The sequence below is a fragment of the Pyxicephalus adspersus genome, chromosome 10 (genome assembly GCF_032062135.1).
Source record: "Pyxicephalus adspersus chromosome 10, UCB_Pads_2.0, whole genome shotgun sequence".
Lineage (NCBI taxonomy): Eukaryota > Metazoa > Chordata > Amphibia > Anura > Pyxicephalidae > Pyxicephalus > Pyxicephalus adspersus.
The window spans coordinates 34,309,575-34,334,272 of NC_092867.1; the positions used below are offsets into that span (position 1 = coordinate 34,309,575).

A 24,698-nucleotide genomic window follows, 5' to 3' on the forward strand; every position below is an offset into this window, starting at 1 on the left:
ATAGGCTGGAGTGCTGAAAATCCAACCCAATACAGCAGATATTATTGAGGTGGGTATAAGTAACTAAACTTCATATGCTCTGGAAGTGAATTAAGAATTGAGTTGGTTGCTGTTAATGAAAGGGCAGAAGCACAGATCAAGAGATAAATGGGGGACAATAGCTACCGAGAAAAAGGTCCATTAGAAAAAAGAATCCAGTGCTTTGGAGCATATATAGAAAGACATAGGTTTTAGGATTTAATCCAGTCTAATTATTTTCACAAGTGTATATGCATCAGGATTCAACTTCAGACAGCATAGTGTTTAAAACAAATGGAAAATTATGCTAATTTTTAATCTAAATTGCTTTGTGGAAATTCTGTATCTCGTTTTAGAGTGTGGCTGTTATGTTTGTAAGAAATGAACTGACCATGTGTGGGCAGCATATTAACCCCCCTAGCGGTAATCCCAAGTGTGACTCGGGGTGAATTTACCATGCAAAAAGCGGTAATCCCGGGTCACAATCAGGGCCGCTAAAAACATTTAAAAAAAAACAAATTTACCTTGTTCCGCAGTCGTCCCCCGGAGTCCTGCTGGTCCCTGCAGGCCCTCGGGACACGTCTTCTTTCTTCGTTCTTCTCCAGGCGACTGCAGAGGTGTTCTCCAGGGTTTCCCGTTGACGTTGGTACATGCGTCGTTGCGGGCGGGAGGAGTGGCAGGAAATCAAATAATTTTGTATTGGAATCAATAATTTAATTTATTAAGTATTGAACATATTTTGGTGAGGTATGCCTAAGAATTATAGGTCTCCAATGTAAAATACATTTCCATGCAAAAAATGTAACGCTTTATGCATGGAAATACGTACAAAATTAGGGGGGGTTAAATTATGTTACTATAAAGTTCATTTCAAATTAGTTGAAATATGATTTGCATATTTTTGAGTTGCAAATTTAAGTAGCCTTTCAATTTGATTGCTGTACCGATTAGACCAAAATACTGACTAGAAGTATGTCTATCACTAATCAGTAATCAGTAATATTTGCATATTGTTTTCCAACATCTTTCATATCAGAAAGTTATGTGGGAACTCATGTGTTCCAATACTGCATTACTTTGTTGTAGCTAAGTGTTAGGACTTTGTAGCATTGTCAAACAAAGGTGCCTTTGAATGTAAAATGTTAGATTGCAGGCGCCAGGATCTCATTACTGGTATCTTTTGGCACAGGTATGGCTGATCCTTGTAGAGAAGATGATGTGAGTGTCCAAATGAATGTTACATTATCATCCGTGCAGATTAGTTTTAGTTTTAAAGGAATGTAAGTGTGTGTGTGTGTGTGGGGGGTGACAATATCGGGGTAAAAAGTACAGCTCTCTGCCTCAAAAGCTTTGGGTAAAAAAATACCAGGGCTGAAAGCTGATGTATTGGTGTTTCTGCCTGTTTCATGTAAACATTTACTGCTCTATAGGGGAGACAAAAACATCATTGGACAATTGTAATATTACTCCAACTACCATCTGATGGTTATAACAAGCTTTACGCATATTTTTGGCTTCTATTACTTTGCTTTTAAATATAATTTTCTGTGTCAGTACTCTAATTTGCTATAACCCTCAAGAACATTAGCCTATATACAGGCTATCCTTCGCATTTCATAAAGGGATCAATTTTTAAAGCTTTGAATCTGACATTCCATCAACGTTCCCTGGTGGAGAAACTTCCAGGTCTGTGTGTTTCATTAGGAGTACCGTACTTGATTTGGGAATGTTTCAGAGAATGTCAGGTTTACTGCTTTATAAATAGATTTCTTAATTCTAAACAGTAATACTAACTTGCAGTAAGCCATAGCAACCAAGTCATAATCCATCTTGTCCTATTGTAACTTTGTTAGTAAAAATCCTTGTCTGGGATGGGGAAGGGGATCTGTCCAATTCATCGAATGGTGGGGTACATAGATCCATACTGATGGATCCATAAATGACCGACAAAGAACGACTGCTGTACAAGTCAGTGAAGAAGAGGACCTCCTTTTCCTCTCCATAGAACAGTGCTGTGTGTTCAGCGCTTGTTCATTCCTCACTCTTATGTCATCGGAAATGATCCTGAAAGATCGTTTTTTTCCAGCAAACCAAATTACATGTTTGTATGTTGTCTTACACTTTATTTACTTTTACAGTCAATCTAAACATCAAGATTCATAATTGAATGTAGTATTTTGAGAATCGTGGTCATAATAGGTTTATCACATATAAAGCATCTGACCAATTTTTTATCGTTATGATTAACTTCCTGCCGTTAGAATATATTTACACAGTTTTTACTGATTATAATATTTTTTCTATTACTTTTGAGATTGTGTATCCACTTACTAATGTAACTTTTTTCTACTAATTTAACAAATAAGAAAACAATAAGAATACTGGGATTTTTAATATTGTTTACCAAAAAGCTTTTTGGAAGATACTTTCGAAGATATAGAATTTCATATTATTATTTTAATGTTTTAAAAGGCAACAATAACACAAGCAGAAACTTCCATACTTTATCTGAAGCTTCCATTTTTTAAATGTCCATGAAATACTGCAGCCATTGGTAGAAAACACAATGCATTTTGTGGTATGTAATCGTTTCATCAAGACCACTTCATCAGGAATAAATCACAGGTTACTGTTTAAAACAAAAACAATATGAATATTCAGTATTATTATTATTATTATTATTATTAACCACCTGACCAATAAGCCCAACCTTGGTACGGGCTAAAAAAAGTTACTATTTTCGATAACCCCGAACTTTTCTCCCTATATTAAAATCATCACTTACCTGGTCCCGCTGTGCTCATCCAGCGTTGTGTTCGTGTTCCAGCGTCGTCCTCCTAATAATAATAATAATATTAATAATTATAAACAGAATTTTTATAGCACCAACATATTACGTAGCATTGTATATTAAATAGGTGTTGCAAATGACAGACAGATACAGACAGTGATTCAGGAGGTGAGGACCCTGCCCCGAAGAGCTTACGATCCTGGAGGTGGGGGAAGTAACACGCAATAGGAGGGGAAATATGGAATGGTGGGAAGTAGTGACGGTTTCAAAAGACAGAAGAAGATGGGTAGGCAATTTTCAAAAATGGGTTTTGAGCGCTCTTTTAAATGAGCAGAAAGTAGGAGCAGGCCGAATAGGACGAGAAAGACAAGGAAGACCATTCCAGAGAGTTGGGACAGCTCCAGAAAAGTCTTGGAGCCATGCGTGTGATGAAGTTTTGAGTGAGGAAGTCAGTAGTAGGTCATTATTATTAGTTTTTTACCAGGTCAAGAAGGTAAGTGGGGCAAGAACTGTTGAGAGATTTGATGGCAATGCACAGGAGCTTGAATCTGATTTTAAGATGAAATGGAAGCCAATGAAGAGAACTGCAAAGGGACGCAGCAGAAGAGGAGTGGTGGGAAGGATGGATGAGTCTGGCTGCAGCATTCATGTTAGATTGTAGAGGAAAGAGTTGAGTTGGAATTGGAATATCAGAGAGGAGGATGTTACAGTAGTCCAGACGAAAGATAAAAGCGTGTACAAGGAGTTTGATTGGTAGGGGCGATTTTTAATAAAATCCAAGATGGCCATTTACAATTGTTTTCCTCTAGACAATGTGTTTATACTGAAGCTGTGTATTGTTTTTCACATTACATACCAAGGAACACATTATGTTTTCTATTGATGACTGCAGTATTTTATGGACATTTGAAACATATGAAAGCATCAGTAGAATTATTGAGATTTTTTTCATTAAAGGCTGCTTTTATGTGATTTTATATATTGCGATTTTAACTATTGTGCAAAAAGCTTTTTGGTAAATGCAGATAAAATCTTAATATTCTAAGATTTTGGAGGATTGGGGGCCCCAGACCTTCATAAATACTACTTGGCTGCTCACCTGTGATGTTTAGCATCTTGGTATGTCCTTCATCCACCTAGAATCCGGAGGGAGATTGAGGAGAAATGGGTAATGCCGACTCACTCAATAGTAATGCCATGGGGTACCTAACTTCCATTGTCCAAATATGACTTGCTCTCCCCTATGTTATTTACTAGAAATATTTGGCTGCAATATTCCAGTGCTCAACCTAGGATTTTTTTTAACCGAGTTTTAGGCGGGTGGCAGACCTTGTATTGTGACCCAACTTATCAGTAACTACCCAAAAACAGCCGGGTAGTTAATGAAAAGTGCCAGGTGGTGCGCCCAGCTAAATGGGGCTGGGGAGAACACTGAATTCTAAATATGCTTTGACCAATCCAGCTTCTACAATGAATTCCATCATACTTACCACACTGATACCTGATACTAGCCTCTCCTCTTCCATGTTGCTCTCATGGAAGAATAGAGCCTTCTTTTATGTCTGGCATTTCCTACACCCAATCTAGAAGAGACTATTTTTCTTCTCTGAAATCCAGGAAAAGTGTGAGTTACCCCACCCTTAATTTTTCACATACTTTGCAGATTAGGCTCCATATTCAGCCCATTGAGCCTCCCTCTGGGTTCTCAGCCCTTACCTATTTTATGAGGATCTGCATGGAAGACTACTCTAAGGGCCCAGTTTCCTCAATTTACAATCTCCTTCACTCGGAGGATTGTGTGACAGGCGCAAAATTATCATATATCTGCAAAACTGGGAGAATATTCTGGGTATAATTTTGTCTCTGGAAGAATGATCAGAACTGTGGACCTCGGCTAACAAAAATTCTATCTGTGTCACAAACAAGGAGGACAGCTACAATATTCTATTCCGATGGTACCATACAGAGGCACACTTGAGTATATATTCTAGGATTGCCCCCTGATACATGGTTTCTGGTTAAAGGTTCAGAGGCTTATAGCTGAGGTCACCTCTTTTGACTTACCCTTAGATTTATTGACGCACTTACTAGGTATAACCATTCCTCAGGTTCTACCTGGTGTGCGTAAACTTATTTCACAAATACTGTTGTCTGCTCGCACCCCTATAGCATCATAATGGAAAAACACAATACCCCCTTCCAGAGAGGCACTATATAGTAGAATTCAGGATATCCAATTGATGGAATATCTCATGGCCATGTTACAAGACAGACTAGGCAAATTTCATAAAGTCTGGAATTGCTATTATGAGACTATAACTTCCTAACAGGCCACGAGGCTAACCTCCCCATCCTTATCACTGAACACCCTATCAATCCCTCCCTTATTGTCCCTTTACTCCTCTCCCTACTTGGTTAGACCCTACTCCGACTCCTAAAGGTAACATATCTGATTTCATGATTGTTAGACTACATGTTATTTTGCTCCTGACTCACTGTTGCAGTCTATACTATGGTCATTGGAGTCTTCATTCTATAGGATGGAGGATAACAACCATTGACATTTATGATATGTACAGACTTTAGGGATATAAATGTCCACCTCTACCCCCCCCCCCCTCTTTTTTATGTATATATAAGGCTGCGTACACATGTGCACAATATGATCATTCAAAATATTCGGGAATAATCGTTGATCTTCGTTTTCAAACAATAACTATTGCACGTGTGTACCTAGTCTCAGTGTTATTATTGACTGTTTCTTCCACTACCCCCTCCCCCAACTTGTCTGAGTTATGTGTAAATGTATTGTTTTTTTTTTATTTATCTGAAAAATTCAATAAAAATTACTTTGTTGGTAAGTAAATTTATTTGTTGGTTTTGAGTGACTAAAGTATGTTGTATCTCTGGTCCAAGCATAATTAAGCATAATTGATGTGTAACAAATAAGACCAATTGCTACATGCAGTTTGGCATTTTAGTTTTTGGTTTACAAGGCGCATGTAAAACTGATTAAGCATTTGCATGTGTATTTTATTTTTTAATTTTCTTATGGGTTCTTTGACACTCTAATGTATTGTTTTCTATATAATTGAAATATAAACAATTCCATAGTCTCACTGTTGTTTTAGAATACTAATTATATCACAGATAATATTTGAAGGAATTTACTTTTTACAGCCTAAATGGAATGAGATATGTTGCCCTGTTTAACTTTTGCATACCCAACAGTAACCAAATTTACTTCTTCAAATCTTTAAAGTGTACCTAAAGTCAGAAATGCCCCTTTACATAAAAGGGTAGACAACTCTTTTATGTAAAGTAAAAATTAAAAAACAAAACAAAAAGAGTTCTGCACTGCCCCTAGGTGATCGAGAATGAATGGGAGCGCAAAGCCTCCCGGGATACCTACATCACGCGTCCCGGTAGGCTCTTGGGTGCTCCTTCTGTGCATGCCCGAGCATCTCGGGCTTCCACAGAAAAAGCCTTTTCACGCAAACAAAAAAATATGCCAATCTCACACATGCGCAGTAAGATCGCCAATTTCCTTCATCCTATGTCACCCGATCTTGCATCTGGGTCGGGTGACATAGGATGAAGAACCCGGAAAAAGAGACAAATACTACTGCGCCCGGAGCGCCGGATCTGGGACTGATGTAAAATAAAACGCAGAACCTGATGCAAGCCACCCCCGGATGGATCAGACTGCCCTGCGGGATTGAAGGTAAGTGTATTTTTTTTTTGCCAGTTTTCAGTTTAGTTCCTCTTTAATCATTAAGCTGTTTGTCAGCATTTACTGCAAAACTTTAGAATAAATACATTTATTTTTGTTCACAGAGTATTAAGCTTTTTGAAACCCATTAAAGCCACAACATTGTTTGCAAAATTTCTAACAAAAGTTTAAGACGCCAATTAGAAATTATGTGTTTTACGATTGGCCCCTTGCTGGGGACAAATCCTTTATATTATTTTACCCTAACCCTCATATAACAGACATTTGTGTTTCTAATTCAAAATGATCCCATCCTAGACAACATTCACCTTTTATACCCTTACTTCTTTCCTCATAAACAAATTAGGAAGTAAGCCGACATCCCTTCAAAATGAAGGATAAATTGTACCTCTGACAAATGTTTCTAGAACATAGTTTATGGTGGGAGAGTTATGTTCTAATGCTGTTCTAGTGGCTGCTGCAAAATTTTTGGATTTCCCATTTTAGACATTACTTGACCAGAAAGTAAAAGTAGATGTACCTGATGAGCACACATACAATAGTACCCTGGAACACCAGCTGTTCCACTCTCAAGTTGCTGTTCATTATTATAATTAAAAGAGCATTTTTATAGCACCAACATATTTCACAACGCTCTACATTAAATAGGGGTTGTAAATGACGACTAATACAAACAGTGGCCCAGGAGGAGTAGAGGACCCTGTCCAGAAAAGCTTACAATCTAAGAGGGATTTGGTATCTCTTTTTTAGGTTTAGGTTAGGTTTACCTTATATTTCTGAGCTCACATGGTGACTTTTCTTGAACTGCATGCCTTTAATTAACTTGGATTGATTGCTGAGGACATATTTGACTCCTGCTCTGGTTTTGATGTTTGGCTTAGGTTATCCCTGGCATCAACCTTCAGATATACTCCCAAATAATGCACATAATGAGGTTTTCTAGTTAATTTGTTCCCATCATCATCCTGTAGAACTACCCTGCCAATGCTCTGTAAAATATTGTTTATTCCGCCAAATACAACTCCATGTTCACAAAGCATCCTGAAAAATGGGAGGGATATTCAAAAAAATGAAACCCTGAAACCCTGATCAAATTTCTTGTACATCACAGCTTTTTATACCTTTGTTTTACTTTTTTCTGTTTTCCAGTTGTTCGTCCCTGGCCTATGTTTGTCTACATCGAGTAGCAGCTGCAAAAGTGTACATCATATGCTCCCTGTAATAATGATCAATTAGGACAAATGTTCCTTAGTTTCTTCTTCCTGTCCTGAGGTAAAGGTCATGAGTTCAAGAATGGTAGCTTAATCAACAAGCAAAGCTGTGGCAGTCGTTTGTTCTGCATTACAGTATACAGACTGAACCAAAGAGCTTTAATGGGCTTTATTTGTTATAAAGTATTGGTTAGGTGTGGTGTTCTCAAATTTCATTTTTAGTTTAGTCATGTTCCATTAGTCCATAAGAACAGGTATTTAAAAAAATTTAAATACCGTAGGAAATTAAGCTAGTGAGTCATTAAAGACTTTTTTAGTGCACATAGTAGGAAACATGCAATCTTCATCTCCTCCGGTCACAATAGAAATTGTACCATAGAGCATTCTGGCAGTACATAAGGTTTGTGTGATGCTATATCCTTATACACCAGATTTGTTACTTTACAGAAGTTGGCTTTTTACAAGTGGTTTTCATCTTTCTTTCTTTTTTTTTAGGATGGAGAAGGGATAGGTGGAGTTAAGTTAGAAGGGTTTACCCCATCAGATTTTACTGATTTGTGGGGCTTTGTTAGAGATTTCCCCACACTTTCTGGTTTCGACAGACAACCTTTTACCAGTGAGGAAGTAAAAAAAATCTGTAGTTGCTGCTGTTGCTCTTTAGGCTTACTCTTACTATACTGATGTGGTTTACCTTCCTTTTTTCCAGGGTTGCACAAAGATTATTAAACTAGCTGAACATTGAGAGCAATAATGTCCCTATTTGTGATCATCAAGAGTGTATCTGTATTGCCCAGTCTAACTTATGTACCAAATGAGACATTAATTTACAGTGGGGATAAATTTGTTTATGGCTATCCATTGAACATTTTGGTTGGAAAAAGAATGTTGTTGTTAATAGCAAGAAGTTTTTTTTCCCAACAATTTTATATTAGTTGTATAGGACCCATACACGATAATTCATTATATACAATTCTTTTTTTCATTTGGTAGCCATAAACTATTAGATCCAGCTCCAATTTTACACCCTAAGGCAGTGTTTTGACCTATATTGACTAGTGTAGGGTTACCCATGGAGTGGTAAGATTAAGGATGAACACATTTGTTCCTGTTGTGCTAGGAGAGATATCGGCACATCTATAGTGCCTTTGTGTTACCTATGAAACACAAGCTATCCTATTGCTTGCAGAAACTTGTCTGCATTAGAGACTGCTTACCTGCTAGTGCAGGGATAAATGGTTAAGTTGTTGTAGAATATCAACAGAACAACATCCTACTTTTTTTCAAAAGTGACAGTATCTCCACTTGTCATAAATGATAGATATACAAAATACCTACTTGTACATCATGGAAAACAAAGCATTTTGGGAAATGTAAAAGGTAGTGATGGTGGGGGCGGGGGTTATATGTATGATTACTTTTTAGCAATTCTGAAGGAAACCTATTATTTACATAACTGAAATGAGTCATTTAAATACTGAATCATCTGTTATCAGACGGCACAGCTTTCTACCAGACACATACATCTCAATCCATTGTGGGTGCCGCCATCTTCACCCAATCTTCTTCCTGGTGTTGAATTTCAGCACTGTTTAGTGCTCTGGCAACATATTGATGCTTTATTTTTTTATATCTTTATTCCCACACTATATTCTATATAGATAGTAATAATATTGATTAAAATGTTTTCATAAACTTTCCCCAACCTCCCATTAAAACACAGAAACCATTTTTAAAGGATTGCCCAATGGTACGCAATGCTGCAAAATTCAACTATGCACCCCCCCCCCCAAAAAAAAAAAAAAAAAAAAGAAGAACCTGCATTAGAAATCGACCTATGCAAAATAGTTTCTGGGAGCTTAAAGCCCAACTCTGCTGGCAGTCCATTTCTTAAGATTTGTAGTTCCTCATTAACCTTTAAATATTTACTGTTGTATGAAGATATTGGTGGCCAGGAAGTAAAAAAACTTCCCCCGAGTATTTCTAGACAACATGGCAGGAGCTGTACATCTGGCTTTTTGCTGCACTGGATAAACTGGTAAACCAAACCAACTGGTAAACCCTCACTAGCCTTAGTATATGTAGACACCATGGAACAATTTATCTCAAAATGTAGAACAAGTTCTCTAATAGAAGGGGTAAATCTAAGTGAGATTGCTAAGGGAACAACTTGATTGCGTGCCATTTATTGCTCTTATTTATTTTTAGTTCTTTTGTGATTAAATGAAGCGCCTCTGCCATTACAGAATAACTGGGAAGGCCCTTGCAAGCCTCTTACTAAAAGTATTAGAAATTCTGCTGTATATCAGACGACAATTCATTTGGGTTTTAGATCAAAGAACAAGTGTAGTGTAGTTGTGTATTTATATGATCGCCCTGGGTCCGCATTAAAACTGAAGTCAGAAAACTTAGCACAAACAAGAAGGCAGCCTCCATTATTCTCTCATGCCAGATTCCCTTAAAAATTCACAATAAATAATGTTTCCATTTTATCTGTACAGCGCAACCTTCATGTGCCACCATTTATAGGATAAGTATACTTTTAATTATGCTTCATGCCATATGAGCGACCTCAAACTAGCAATAAAAATGTGTAATTGCAACTACTCTTTTAGTGCCCTCTTATTGTTCAGCCAATCAGCTAGTGCAGTGTTTGTCAGTTGTAAATTGTAGTACATAGAAAGGTAGGTATATCTGTGGGACTTTAAAGGCAATTCAGTACATGTCACAAAATGGCTCAAATATATAACTTTCTATGTATTTAAGAATTTAGGGATGTTGGCAGTATATATCTATTGGTTTGGGTTCAGACAACCCATTAGCTGTAAATGGTAGTAATTATGTGATGAGATGGGGCAGCACACTTTTGAAGAGAATGTGAGGCAGGGTGTGAATTGGGATTGTCATTGTTCATTTTTACTGCTTTTTAGAGACATTGATCCTCGTGAATTCTGTCCTTTATTATGTCCTCCTACTGTCTGTGTACCATTTGCTCCATACCAAAACAGGCATGGACAGGCCTGATAGTGACAAGACCCCTAAGTCCTTGCAGGTACCTTTGCTGTTTTCAGCTTGAACATCATTGTTCAGGAGGTTTCAAGACAAAAAACTACCTAAAAGTACATTTTTCCTTTGTCACTGGGCTTGGTGTAGAGGTACATAGGTGAATAAAGGGATGGGAACCCGACTACTATAGACTTAATTGTGTATGTATAGCCAAACTGTTTAGTTCTTGTTGAGGTTAGAAGGGGTATAAACTCTGCTAGGTTATTATTACTGTCTCTGTATTTGTTAAATTCACACTATTTAATTAACTTAACCATATTCACCATGACAACAGTTGTTACAGTTGTTAGCAGAATGAAAATTCTGAGAATTTTTTAGTGGAGACCCTTTTTATGTGACCACTGTCCCAGGGAGGAATCAAAACTTTGAAGAAATTTGCTCTTACTTCCCGTTGCATCTCCAGACAAGGAAGTGAAGAGACATTTCCACTGCTTTCCCCGTTTATGTCAAATAAAGTTTATAGACCGATAGCATGGACATGTTCCAGAGCTTCTTCAGAACACGGTTTCCACCAACAAGTATCAACCGTAGCTGATCATTTTTCCACTGTGAGTGATTGACTTGGCGTCTATCCTTGGAATGGATGGTACCCTTAGACAACAAATATTCCTGGTGTAGGAGATGTATAGTATCCTAGGGTGGCTGGACTTTTAAAGGGAAACTAAACCTGTGAAACTCCTCTATTCCTGTTCCATCACAGTGAGCTGCTATCTTTCTTCTTTTCTTCTTCCAACTTACAATCTTCTGCTATCTTGATTGCCCATGCAGGGATGACCTAGCTCCTATGTTCCAGCCAATGAGTCCATCCATCCCCAGCTTATTCAAAGGAAACTGGGACTGCTGGGTTTCCCTGGCAACCTCTCCTGAGCTGCACATGCGCAACTCAGCTTTTTTGACAGGTCTCTGGCCCAACCAGGCATGTAAGATGAATTATTGCAGAACCTCCTTTCTGTAATAACCACCTGCTTGATTGTGCATAAGTTTCACTTTAAAGCTTAGTATCATTCTTGAGAGAAATGTCCTGTTTGTAATAAGATACGAACAAATTTTCAATAAAGATTTCAACTTATATAAGAATGCAGGATCACTAAAAAACAAATAAAACATATATTAAAATAAGGGAAGTGTAGGCGTAAAATGCAGAATGATGTCAGAACATAAAAATAAACATCATGAAGTACATACAAATCCACAGGAACAAAGACAAGATTACAAATACACCTGTTTTTCTAAACTTTGTATCAGTTATATCAATACACAATCATTATTGTCTAGCATCAATTAGAAAAAAATGAGCATTCCTAAATAAACACCTTTGCAAAATCAAAAAATATACTTACCAATTTTAACTTTTGGACAAGACAAGCATAACTGATGCATAGTGAAAACAGTCATCAACAAATTAGCCAGGAAGAACACAATCAATTTTTACAATGCAAGCAGATCTTGCTATTATTAATTTTTTTTTTTTTTTATTGTGCAGCGCTGCATAACAAGTTGGCACTATATAAAAACAGTTTATTAATAATCATTTGTTGTCAATTTTTCCTTGGGGCTTGATGATGTACAGGAGCTTCAATACAATTAAGATTTACACCAAACATACAATCAGAATTTTATAAAATGTGCGAAGTTCTACAATACCAATAAGATTTACACAAAAACAAACAATCAGGATTTTGTACAATGAGCGAAGTTCTACAATACCAATAAGATTTACACAAAAACAAACAATCAGGATTTTGTAAAATGAGCGAAGTTTCTACAATACCAATAAGATTTACAGAAAACACAACCAGGATTTTGTAAAATGAGCGAAGTTCTTACAATACCAATAAGATTTACAGAAAACATACAACCAGGATTTTGTAAAATGTGCGATTATTCTTTTACAGCTAAGTGAAATGAGCAAACAAAAAATGTAAGCATTGTTAGGACTTGTAGAGTATTATTACAGCATGATTCATGAAATATTCCAGGTTCCTCATGATATATGTGCAGTGAAACTGTAAGCAGCACTTCCTTCAGCTGCTGCTACTACAAAGTATCTATGAGAGTAATATTGCTGCTGTCTAGGTGGTTGCATCTAGTATGTTCAGTGATTGTAGGAGCAGTTTGTGCTGCCAGGAAGCCTTCTGATTGGCAGAAAGGTCTGAGATGGTGCAGGCCTTCTTTTCAGTAAGCCCTCCCCCACATCCTCCAGACAGTCAGGGCTATTATGAAGGGGAATACATTGCTTGTGCAGAGTCTCTCTCTCTAATTCAGCGTGCTCAGCACAGAAAACACTTCTCTAAAGGATTTGCTACCTCCCAGCCCAGCCCCCAGTTGCTCCTTTTGAAGGAAACTTGTGTGATGTTAGGGACTGTGTCTGGATTATACTAAGAAGCATGTGGGGCTTTTTCATCCTGTGAGATAACCGGAGCTTTTATTTCCTGGTTTTTACATTTCATTAAAGCCCTGTTTGCCGAGCTTAGAGGAAGCTGAATGAACAGCTGGATATCAGGTATTACTGACAACTGTTGTAGCATTTGTTCTATTTGTGGCACATACATAGACTTATGTACACAATCCCTAGGAGTTTGATTCATTCTTCGCTGTTATCATTAGAAAATTGCTGCTCTAATATTCCAGCAAGCTGGTACCTTAAGATGACTTGTTTCTTCTATCCTATATCTGGAGATCACATCTGTTGGTTTTAGTGCAGACATGATTGTGGGATACAAACTACTTTTATATATGTATGACTTGCACTTTAGGTGTGTACAAGCTTCATTCACACTGATGCATAATGCAGACTTTGCATGTACAATCTTATGACACATGTGTTTATTGTTATCTTAATCACATCTCAGCATTGCCTCATGGTGAGATAAGCTGATTTTAAAGTGGACTGGTGCCTTAAAAAAATGTTTTTTTTAATTGATTACAGAGAAATCACATTTTAGTTCACAATGTTGTTGAGCAGTTTTGCTTTTTGTTGTGTTTAGATAGTAGAAGGTAATTTAGCAACTTCCATGATGATTTTGTTACTTATTTACTTACGCCTTTTTTTTTTTTTTTTTTTTTTTGCTGTGGTTTAACACTTCTGTCAATTGGAAAAGTTTGCTTGCAAAGCAGCTGCATGCCAGAGAACAAATGGAGTTTAAGTATCAGGAGCTGGCATCTTTTTGTGGCAAGGTTATTATCATTAGAGATATTACATGATTTTGTTGGGTGACTAAAAGGATATTTCACAGGCTTTATTAAAGTGAACTTCCGAGACATCTCAGTCACCGTTTATACTTTTGAACTCAGGTCACGTTTTGAAATAAAAAAGGATGCCAATCCAGTAACCTCCCATTTAGAAGCCTAGCTCTAAACTCCTTCCACATTCTCATTACATTTGTCCTGCATTAGCATACTAGTGATTACATTGCCTTTTGTCTGTGCAAACCAGTGGTACTTTGTAGTGTGATGTCATTTCTTCCAACAAGAAGGAGTTAAATTGAATGCAGTGCTAATGAACATGTAAGTAATGACATGGAGGCCTGATAAACAATTGCAAGTTGTGTTAACTCTGTGCAACAAGATCAGTAACACATGGTTTAACATGCTTGCTACACTCACCTTGAAAGTTTTCCCACACTGAAAAATGCCCAATGCATTCAGTGCCTTTTATAACTTTTGCCAACCCTCCTGCATCAGCTATTGTGACTTGGTTGTGTGTGTTTCCCCTGACACCCCTCCTTGTGCTGAAATTCTACACCCTGCCCTTTATTTGCCGCTCATCCTTTTATCCTGTAGACCTCAGAGAAAAGAAGTTTGTTTCATAGCCTAGTTCATCTACCAAAACCTATTTGTGTTCTGACACTGAATACAATATATGTAAAAAAGTGAACTTTGCATTTATAATGCAAAATTTAATGTGAATGCTTTTTTAGTGTCAGCAAACCTTTCTGATAGTAACCAAAGAGCAACGTTGTTTTCTTTCACTGCCTAATCAACAGAAGCCAGGTTTGATTTAATAAAAAAAATGCTCTACATGATACAGTAAATGATTTTTATATGTGATGAGAATGATAGTTGCAGTGTCTTTGGTAATTGTATAGTGTTCATTTTGTGATACATTGTTACTTGAATGTGTGCATTGCCTACTTTGGGATTGTTTTTAGGCATCTCAGAAATTCAAATATGACAAGAAAAGATGAAATGAAAATTCATTTATTTACAAGTTAAAAACTAGTAATAGTCAAACACATAGAAAAGTGAAAATAAAACTTTTATTTTGCTATGTGTGCAGTTTGATATTACCAGTGTTTTCACTTTATGGATAATTGGCATCCTATTTTGTAAACCATAGTCAATCATACTTTTCTATTTAGTGGTTAAAAATGTTCATATATTCTGAAAATGATCTAAAGGAGTTAGAGCCTGGCCCCTCATTTGCACCTGAAGAAACATTTGACGGCGTAATAATGCCCTCAGCGAGGCCAGGTGCCCACTACTGTATGAATAGAGCAGTCGTTTAAAAAAATGGTACTGGACAGAATAGTGGCACAAACGCTCTGTTTACTTGAAACAATGATTACGTCAGATGTCTATAGGCTGGTCAAACTCATTATTTTTGTCTTTGTACCATCTCTATAGTATAAGGAGATGTAACTGGCTCCGTAATAACACAGATATTTGCATGGCTACAGAACCTACTTGATATATTGCCTACAAAGTAAATAAGCAGGTGTGATACTCTTAATGTGCATTTCCAGGAAATACTTCAAACAGTTCATATAATGTAAGCAGCCATTTAGGTGGTGTTCTAAAAAGTCCCAGAATCTGGCAGCAAAAAAGTTCAGTTGTATTGTCATATTGCTGTGAAATGGAAATAAATAATATATGGCTTTAGAACTATAAAGAATCCATGCTTTTTATACAAAATCTAAAACTTGGGCAGTTTTAAAATATTCAGGAAAACAGCACAGAGCAAAAACCAGAATTACATATAGCTAAAGTAGCTACTGGTGAAGGATTTTAGGTGGGGCACTGTACTACAAAAATAACATTTAGATGCGTCATATGCCGTTTCGGAAGGAGTAACATCTGTAGTATAAACTTCATAGGTAAGACGCAATTGATTAGGCATTCAAAATTGAATAAAAAATTATTGCATTGTTAGGGCAGAATACTTCCATACCTTTTCGGGGGTCCTCCTCCACACTACAAGGACTTATTGCTTTTTTATTCCAAAGGTGAATTCAAGAACTAGGAGACATACTTCATATGTTTTAGAAAATTACATTTTTTCGGCTTGTCCCTGTTTAGGTAAATACAAAATTATTAAATGCTTTTAATAAGTTTTGACTTGAAAACAAATGTTCTTTAATAGAGGTTGGAAAGCCTGCGATTTGGATCTAAATGACCCTTATTGCTTACATTTTGCTTGACTATTGTGTATGCAGGTTATTAAATTCAGCGCAAAGTAACAAGTTCATTGATAGCCCACCATCCCTTGTTGTTATACTTATCTTTCCCTCGCTTCCTTACCAAACTTTTTTAACGCAAGATCTTGCGTACTTTTGGGCATGGGGTGAATATTTCGGTCTTCTTTCGTGTATTATACAGCATTGTGTTCCAGTTCTTTACTGTAAATACTTGGAGCCATTGAACGGCCCTGATTCTTAAGTGTAAGTTCTGACCAAGCCAGCTTAGAGCTTCTTAACTTTTAGTTGGTGTTACAAGACGGCAGAAGGGGTGAGTAGGGGTCAGAGTGTGCTTTTTAAGAACTTGTTACATTAACCCGTGTGTATCACAGTAATCATTAAGGCTGTCAGTCCTTTATACAATAGAATGTTTCTAAGGAAGCAAATTCTTAGCGTTCCCTGACATGCATCATTATTTTTATATTATTGGATGGTTTTGATCCCTGCAGTCTGAGAAGCTCTCATTGTCGTTTTTGTGCCATACATACCTTCATGACAAGGTCTCAAAGAATGGACAGAGGAAAACAAGCTGACCGTAGGAAAGGACTTATAGGAAGTGTTTTGTGTTTAAAAAGTAGCACCATATGTGCCTCCTTTACTGCACATTCTTCCTGCTCAACCCTGTCAGCCAGGAAGTATGCATATGTAAAGGATACCAGGGATTCCTTTAATATAAAATCCTATGTAGAATGACCTTGGTTTATAGAAGGTAAAAATACAAGACCGTATGATCTCAGTACAGTCATCAGAGCACAGAAGTATACACATGCAAGCGGTAAGGTGTTCTGAAAAATTAAGGCCAGGCAACCAAAAACAAAGTTTTTAAAGCATTCAGGAGCTTTAACTACCCTTCCTTTTTCCTCAGCATCTGAGATTGCAATATAGCCTTAGTAAAGTATATAGCTGTGAAATCCAGCAACAAGTATTACCTTCTTATAATGGGCTCAGTGGTGGGGATTGCAATATAGCCTTAGTAAAGTATATAGCTGTGAAATCCAGCAACAAGTATTACCTTCTTATAATGGGCTCAGTGGTGGGGATTGCAATATATCCTTAGTAAAGTATATAGCTGTGAAATCCAGCAACAAGTATTACCTTCTTATAATGGGCTCAGTGGTGGGGTACAGTCATACTTAAACAGAGATATGTTGCTGCCATACAATAGTTTTTTATTTGGTAGGTATAGAGCTCATCTGGCTCAAAAAAAGAAAAAGCAGAGTGCCTGGGTTCTACAAGGTCTGTCTGTATTTATATTTGTTTTTGGGGTTTTGGGGTTTTTTGAGGCCTTTAGTACAGTACCAGTCAAAAGTTTGCACACACTCGCTCGTTCATTTTTTTTTTTTTCTTATTTTATTTTTAGTATCTTCTTTTTTGTAGACTAATATTACAGACATCCGACTGTGAAGACAACTATGAAGGAACACAAATGAATGTATTTTTTAAATAGGTGTTAAACAAGAGGAAGTTTCAGATTTTAGAGTCTTCACAGTAACCTCCTTTTGCTTTGATGACAGATGATCATATTTATGAAAAATGTCACCTGGAATGGTTTTAAATTAACAGGTATACCTTGTCAGGAGTAAATGTCTGAAATTTTTTGCCTTCTCAGTGTGTCTGTCTCTGAGTTGTGTTGTTTTGGGAAGAAGTAGGGTCGGTACACAGTTCTTTACAGTCTATAGCCCAATTTGACTGCTGTTCTACTTCATTGTATTACAAGAACAACTCATCTTGGTAAAGAAAAACAGTTCATTATTACTTTAGGACTTGAAGGTAGTCAGTCTGGAAAAACTGCAGTGTAGTTACGAAAACTATTAAACACTGATGAAACTGTCTCCCGTGAGGCAGTCCCAGGAAAGGAAGACCCAAGAATTACCTCTACTGCAGGGGATAAATAAATTAGAACTGCCAGCCTCCAAAACCACAAAAATAAAGAGTTCAAGTAGCAGACAAATCTTAACATCAATGGTTTAGAAGATACTGTATACATCAGGCCTTCTTGGTTAAAATCCTGCAAAAAAGCCACTGCTGAGAAAGAACAACAAGAAAAGTGTTGGCCAAAAAACAAGAAATGGCTGTCAGGCCTGTGGAAATCTGTGCTTTGGCTGATGAGTTAGAATTTAAGGTTTTTGATTCCATCCACCATGTCTTTGGGAGATGTGAAAAGATGACCCAAAAAACACCTTTAGGTTATGTAAAAGGGCCATTTGATCTTGAAGTAGAATGATGGAGGGCTGCATCAGATGACATGGCCTCCACAATTGCCCAACCTTAACCTAAAGAGATGGTTTGGGAGGAGTTGGATCGCAGAGTGAAGCTAAAGCAGCCAATAAGTACCATGTGATCTTTCATAATTAGGATGTTTTCAATATGAATCTACAATGTGGAAAATACTAAAAATAAAATAAAAAAACAAATGAGAAGGTATGTCCAATGTTTTAACCAATACTGTATTTTACTTGATTTAAGTTCTTCTAGAACTTCATGGAATAAATAATCTTTCTTCTGCACACTTGTAACGTTGAGCAGATTTTTTAGGTTATAACACTGGAAACAGAAGCTCTGCATCCTTTCTAAACTTTCTAATCAGACAGCAGTGGCAATCTATGAATAGAAAGAAATTGCAGTGTTCAGTCTCCAAATAGGCAGTTCTTTTGTCAGACGGTGTCTGACAGTGTCATGCTCTGCAAGCTTGTGCTGTATTTTTCTGTAGCTCTGTCCACACCACCAAATAGAATTATATGTATTTAAAGCTAAGAGGTCTGTTTATAAATTAAGCTTTAGAAGCCTTCCTTTTTTGTGCTTCTTGCTTGGTTCACATTGCAACTTCAAACAAAATGGCAATAAATTAATCATACATGTAAGATGCCTATTGACTAATATCTGGAATTTTCAAGTTTAGACAGGTCACTGTGTAGATCAAGAGTGACTAGGACAGCACCACTGAATATAGAACTTGTGTATCCAGCAGAAACTTTACTTGATGTTCTTAGCAAACTGAATTTTCTAATAATCACAACCTGCTTGTTTGTGTGTCAAATTGCCTATTCAGGGGTCTTGAAGCAACTCTTACCCATTGATACTCACCTTAGACTTGCTTATCTGTCACTTTGATAAAACTTGTGGGAAATACCTGGCTCAATGCCAGACCCCACATGATCTTGTGAGGAAAAAAAGGAAGTCATTAAACCTGTGTACGCTCCAACACCATTGCTGGCATAGGGTTTAGACATCTTACTCCAGAAGGCAAAGAGATGGTAAGAATCGGTGTGCAGGGGGGTTGTACTTCAAGAAAACCTGTCACTTTGCATTGAATGGGCACATAATGGGCTTATGAAAATATTGTATAGTGTAGTTAATCAAAGAGAAGAAATCACTAGGATGTGCACTTTTTAAATCTATAATGGCAGGACCCATATATCTACCGGTATCCCATCTCTGCTAGAAGAAAGTAAGTGGGGAGAGTCTTTCAGCTTTGTGAAAAATTACCCCTCCTAAAAATAAAAATACTTAAAAAAAAGCGAAATGAAACCCTCCATACTCTCCTGTCCCCACTTTTTCAGAGCGGGACTAACGTCTTTAGCCATCTTGATTGGCCAGGATGATGTGAGTGCAGGAGTGCATTCATTTCTGACACATGCTGTGGGAAGCCAGGATTGCTAGAAATTCTGACATTCAAAGCTGTGCGCACATACACAGCTCAGCTGTTTTGACAGATACCTAGAGAGATTATTTCAGAAGGGTCTTCGCCCCTCCCTTTGTGCAATAATGACCTGTCTGATCATAGATTTTTACTATAAGCTGATAACTCAAATTTGTTTTTTACTTTTGCATCTCATAAGCATACAATTCTGCTGACTTATCTCTATTCACTCAGACAAAAATTAACCCAATGGCTTGCACGTGTCTATGGTCTTATGGAATTTATGCTCTGGCATAATCAACAACAAGTTTATTTGTGGTTGCCAAAAGGTAGCATGTGTAAGATTTGTTTATACTCCCCTATGCATGACTTTTTGTTTTTTTCACCAGGAAGTATACTCCAAAAAAACAAAAAACACACTAGCCTTCAATCCCGCAGGGCAGACCAATCACTGCAGGGGTGTCCGGCATCTGGTCCTACGTTGACCCGACATTTGTCCTGGCTCTGGGCGCTACCATCTTCGTCTTCTCTTCCGGGTTCTACATCCTACGTCACCCAACCCAGGCACGAAATCAGGTGACGTAGGATGAAAAAAAAATTGCTCATCTCCCTGCGCATGCATGAGATCGGCAAAAATTTCTCTTTGAGCAAAAAGGCTCCTTCTCGGGCATGCGCAGAAGAAGCGCCCAAGAGCCTCCCGGGATGCCTGACGTAGGTATCCCGGGAGGCTTTGCACTCCCATTCATTCTCAACTGCTTAGGCAGCCTAAAATTAGGCGGCGGTGCTGCACCCTTTTTTTTTTTTTAAAGAAAAGGTGTTGCACCTAAAAAAACTAAATTTTTACTCTACATAAAAGAGTTCTTCACCCTTCAATGTAAAGTAAAAATTCTGAGTATAGGTACGCTTTAAATATTTGTAGCCAAGTTACAAAAAAAAAAAAAATCAGATTTATGCAGGAATATTTTGTGTTCACTGCACCTTGTAACCGCTTCCTGCTAACCTGAAATGTGATTAGTAGGGCAACATTTATCCAGAGGGCATTTTGTATTTCCGATGTTTAAAGCCACAAAGCAACTGTGTAAATTAAATACTGTAAATATTATTTGCTTTGTTTAAACATGTCTGGAGGTGGCTTACTAAACGATTATGATGAAAATAACACTAGTTTTTAGACAGACTAAAGAAGCTAGGGTGAAACTGCAAAGACAATAAGAGCATATGAGCGTGGTAAGCAAAAGGCAAGCGCTCCTTATTACTATCTGTGTGTTCACTTTACATTCTGTACAGTGTTAGGTGATACAAAGGCAATCTGGTTGACTGGAGTGGGATGATTAGTCGACAGAGGCAAGTATACGACTTACCCTGAACTTTGACGTTTTTGATGTTAAAGTAATTTTATTTTCTCTGTTGCAGAACTACATTTGACAGGTGTAGCACAGTAGTATGTCAGATGTTATAGGTTGTTCACTGCTTTTGCTTAATCTTAAAAATCCTTGCTATATTATTTTCTGTGCCAGGACATGTGAAAGACAGGTTTGCTCCTTCTGGTTGATGACTCAGAACATTATAAACATATTCTTTAGCCAAAGTGTTCTATTTATATTCTCACAGGGAAATATAAAACCTTTTTTTTCTAGCCGTACAATCAAAACTTCACTACCACTGAAAAAGAAGATTGCCTTTCTTAAGGCAGAGTATTGAGATCTCTGGCTTGAGTTTAGCAGTTCTACACCCCCAGTGTAGAGACAAAAAAAACTTGTCAGCTACAATTGTTTAGGAACCTGCATGACTACTCTGCTGTAATATTGACACAGACTATAAGCTCTGTTTACTGCCATCTGAAAGGGGAACTAAGTCAGTTTTCAGTGTTAGTTTGACATCACTGGACCTCACTGCTGAAACCTGGAAAAACAACTTTCTCTTAATTTTTATGCAAATGTTGCTTTAACATTACATGTTTTGTTGGCTGTACCAGTCTGCCTTCACCTCCTGTCAATCAATTGGTTTGGCATGATAAAGTAAAGGGTCTGAACTAATAGGTTGCATGGAGTCTGCCCAGCTGCGGTTTTAACATACACATGGATGCATTAGATTTATTTTAGATTTGTCTGAAGTTGGGCATTGGTACTTAAAGTGGAACTAAACTTCACGTTACTCCTGTCTCTCTTCCCCAGAAGGACAGCGCTTCTTATTTCTTTTGTTCCTCCCTGTGATCTTCAGCCATTTCAATTGGCTGGGATGACGTAACTCCTGCACAGGCATGTTGGAGTTCATTCATTCTGGACATGTGGTGGAAACTGAGAATGTTGGGTATCTTTGCAACCAAAGCTGGTGCTGCGCATGCTCAGCTCAACTTTTGAGCGAATGATCAGGCAGGTAAGAGGGGTTATTACAGAAGGGACATTACCTGCCCCTTTCTACAATAATGACCTGCCTGATCATAGATACTTAAAAACTTAGGGTATTTTTCTGATACAGTTTTATGTCAGATTCACTGTCTTATTTTCATTTTTACACACCTAATTTTGACATTCAGTTCACTATAAGTACACTAGGTGTAATAACACTGGAAAAAAAGAACTTGTTGGAAAGTGTGACAGATTGCATAAATTTCAGGCAGCAAAGGATGTATCTCTTGGCAGTGCCTTCAGTCACACTAACTATGCAGATGTTTCTGTACCCAGTGTATAAACAGGAAGATGTTAGGTACAGATAGCTCTGTTCCTTATGTCTTGCTCTTCATTCGTCTTAAAAGACCTAATGTTCTAAGTGACAGCTTCAGAAAAGATCTACTTGTGTTTTAAAGCAAATGCCTGTTGTTTCCCTCATCATGTAATGTAAATCTCTGTGAGTGCATTGGATGTAATGATGATGGTAAAATGCGGAACATTGAGGAAATTGTGTGAATATGTATTTACTGTTAAGGGTAGCTTGCCTGGGTTCCAATCACAAAAAATCTCCAAAAAAAAAACCCAAAACACAATGCTATCTTGATTAACTAAAGGCCTTGTATGAAAGCATTTGTACTTTTGATACTGTTAACTCTAAAAATATGACCAGGAAATGGGGGTTAACTTCACCACAAATGATCACAGTTGACTGAAGCTTCATATTTTAATATCAGTAAAAATATATTGTGTTCTCCCCAACCTGTTTTAGCTGGGTGCACCACCCAGCACTGCTCAATAACTACCCGACAGTTTTTCGGTGGTTACTGAAAAGTTGGTTCACAATACAAGGCCACTGATCACCTAGAGCTTCTTCCCACAAAATTTCTGGGGAGAATACTGCCAAGTGATGGAGCACTAAATCTCAGGCCTTTCTATCCACCACCATGATCATGTTCCTTCTGATTTTCACCACTAATTTGTTCAGCTCTACTCACTACTTACCTGTGCCTTCCACTTCTCCCTGGTGATCATCACACATATCCTACTCATCCACTACCTATCCATGCCTGCCCACTGCTTCAACTGCTATCTAGCTATGCCCACCCGCCTCTCCCTAGAGATTCTCAACATGGAACTGATGACCACTTGGCAATGAAGTCAATTTTTCTGGCACCCTGTATGATTGCATAGATCACTTAGGCTGAAGACTGGCTCTGACCATGTTAGTTATCATGTACTGTAATACACAAAAATTTTATCAACTATGTTGTAAGCTGATAAATACACAAGATTTATCAAAGTACTTATTGTCCATACACAAAAATTCTGTCTTTTTGTTCTTTTTTATTGCTGTTTTTTTCAGAAATGTTTTACAGGATGTGTGAAAGGAAATGGCAAAGTGTCATGAAGTCACTTCCTGATAGCATCTATAGCTTGCTGCTGTCACTCACAAAATTGTAACATTGCATCTCATTCCTGCACACTTCCATCTGCCTTTAGTTTCATGCCCAACCACTTGGCAGATGTTCAACTTTTGGTTTATTTTAAAAATAGTAAATCACTTTATAAAAATATATCAGTTTGCTTGCATAACTGTTTCCTTATGATGTTACAATGGAATACTTCATCTTCCTTCTGCTTTAGAGCCAAACTCAAAAATGTTTTGGCTGGAGTTGAGCCTTGAAATGATGAAGAAAAGAATTGTTGTTTTTTAATTTGTTGAGCATGTTCATAATAATGATGACAGCGGCATGTAATAGGAATTATCTCTAATCAAAACTTTGTTTTTATTTTTAGTTATATTGGGATGAAGGTTCTAACTTTTTCTAGGTTTTAATTACTGTCTTTGTTTTGGTGGCCATTATTTTGGGACACAAAGTGAAAGGACTCCAAAATTTACCATCATCACTAGAAGAAGAGTTGAGGGAAATCTTCTAACAGGGATATCTGTTCTGGTGGCAGCTGTCTAGATCTAATGTACACATGTTGGATTTCTATTGCTGAAATGATATTTCGTTTCCAGTGATAGTAAAAAGAACGAGTGCCCTACACACAGTGCTGTTCAGCTCCATAGAGAAAAGAAGGGGGAAGACTATCGGTGAATGACATCTGGGGACAGCTGTACACATGCTAGATTTTCACTTGAGACTATCACGATTGTTTATCTCAGGTGACAATTATCTATCATGGTACATATTCAAAGAGGGTCCATATGTGTCCATAATGTTCTAATGAGTGCATGTATTCAGGACGGCTAGAAGCAAAGAGTGTACATAGAATTTTCAGTATGTGTGGTAGGACTGAAAAAGCAGCATGAGTTTGTTTATTTTCCCACCTCTTCTTCGCTACATGTTGTTGAATGCAAATTAATAATTTTGGCTGCATGGGAAATATTA

General features: G+C 37.4%; 1 protein-coding gene across 8 annotated transcripts in view; it reads left to right on the top strand.

The window, feature by feature from the left end:
* The window catches only part of PALD1 (phosphatase domain containing paladin 1), a 140,948-nt gene that overhangs the window by 24,891 nt on the left and 91,359 nt on the right, over positions 1 to 24,698 (top strand). For 2 of the 8 annotated variants that reach the window (XM_072423742.1, XM_072423745.1), the window contains exon 1: positions 13,048 to 13,319. The exons of the other annotated variants lie outside the window; for them this stretch is intronic. The gene's annotated coding sequence lies outside the window, so the exon portion shown is untranslated. Of the gene's footprint in view, positions 1 to 13,047; positions 13,320 to 24,698 lie in introns of those variants that run through there. 8 annotated transcript variants of the gene reach the window in all.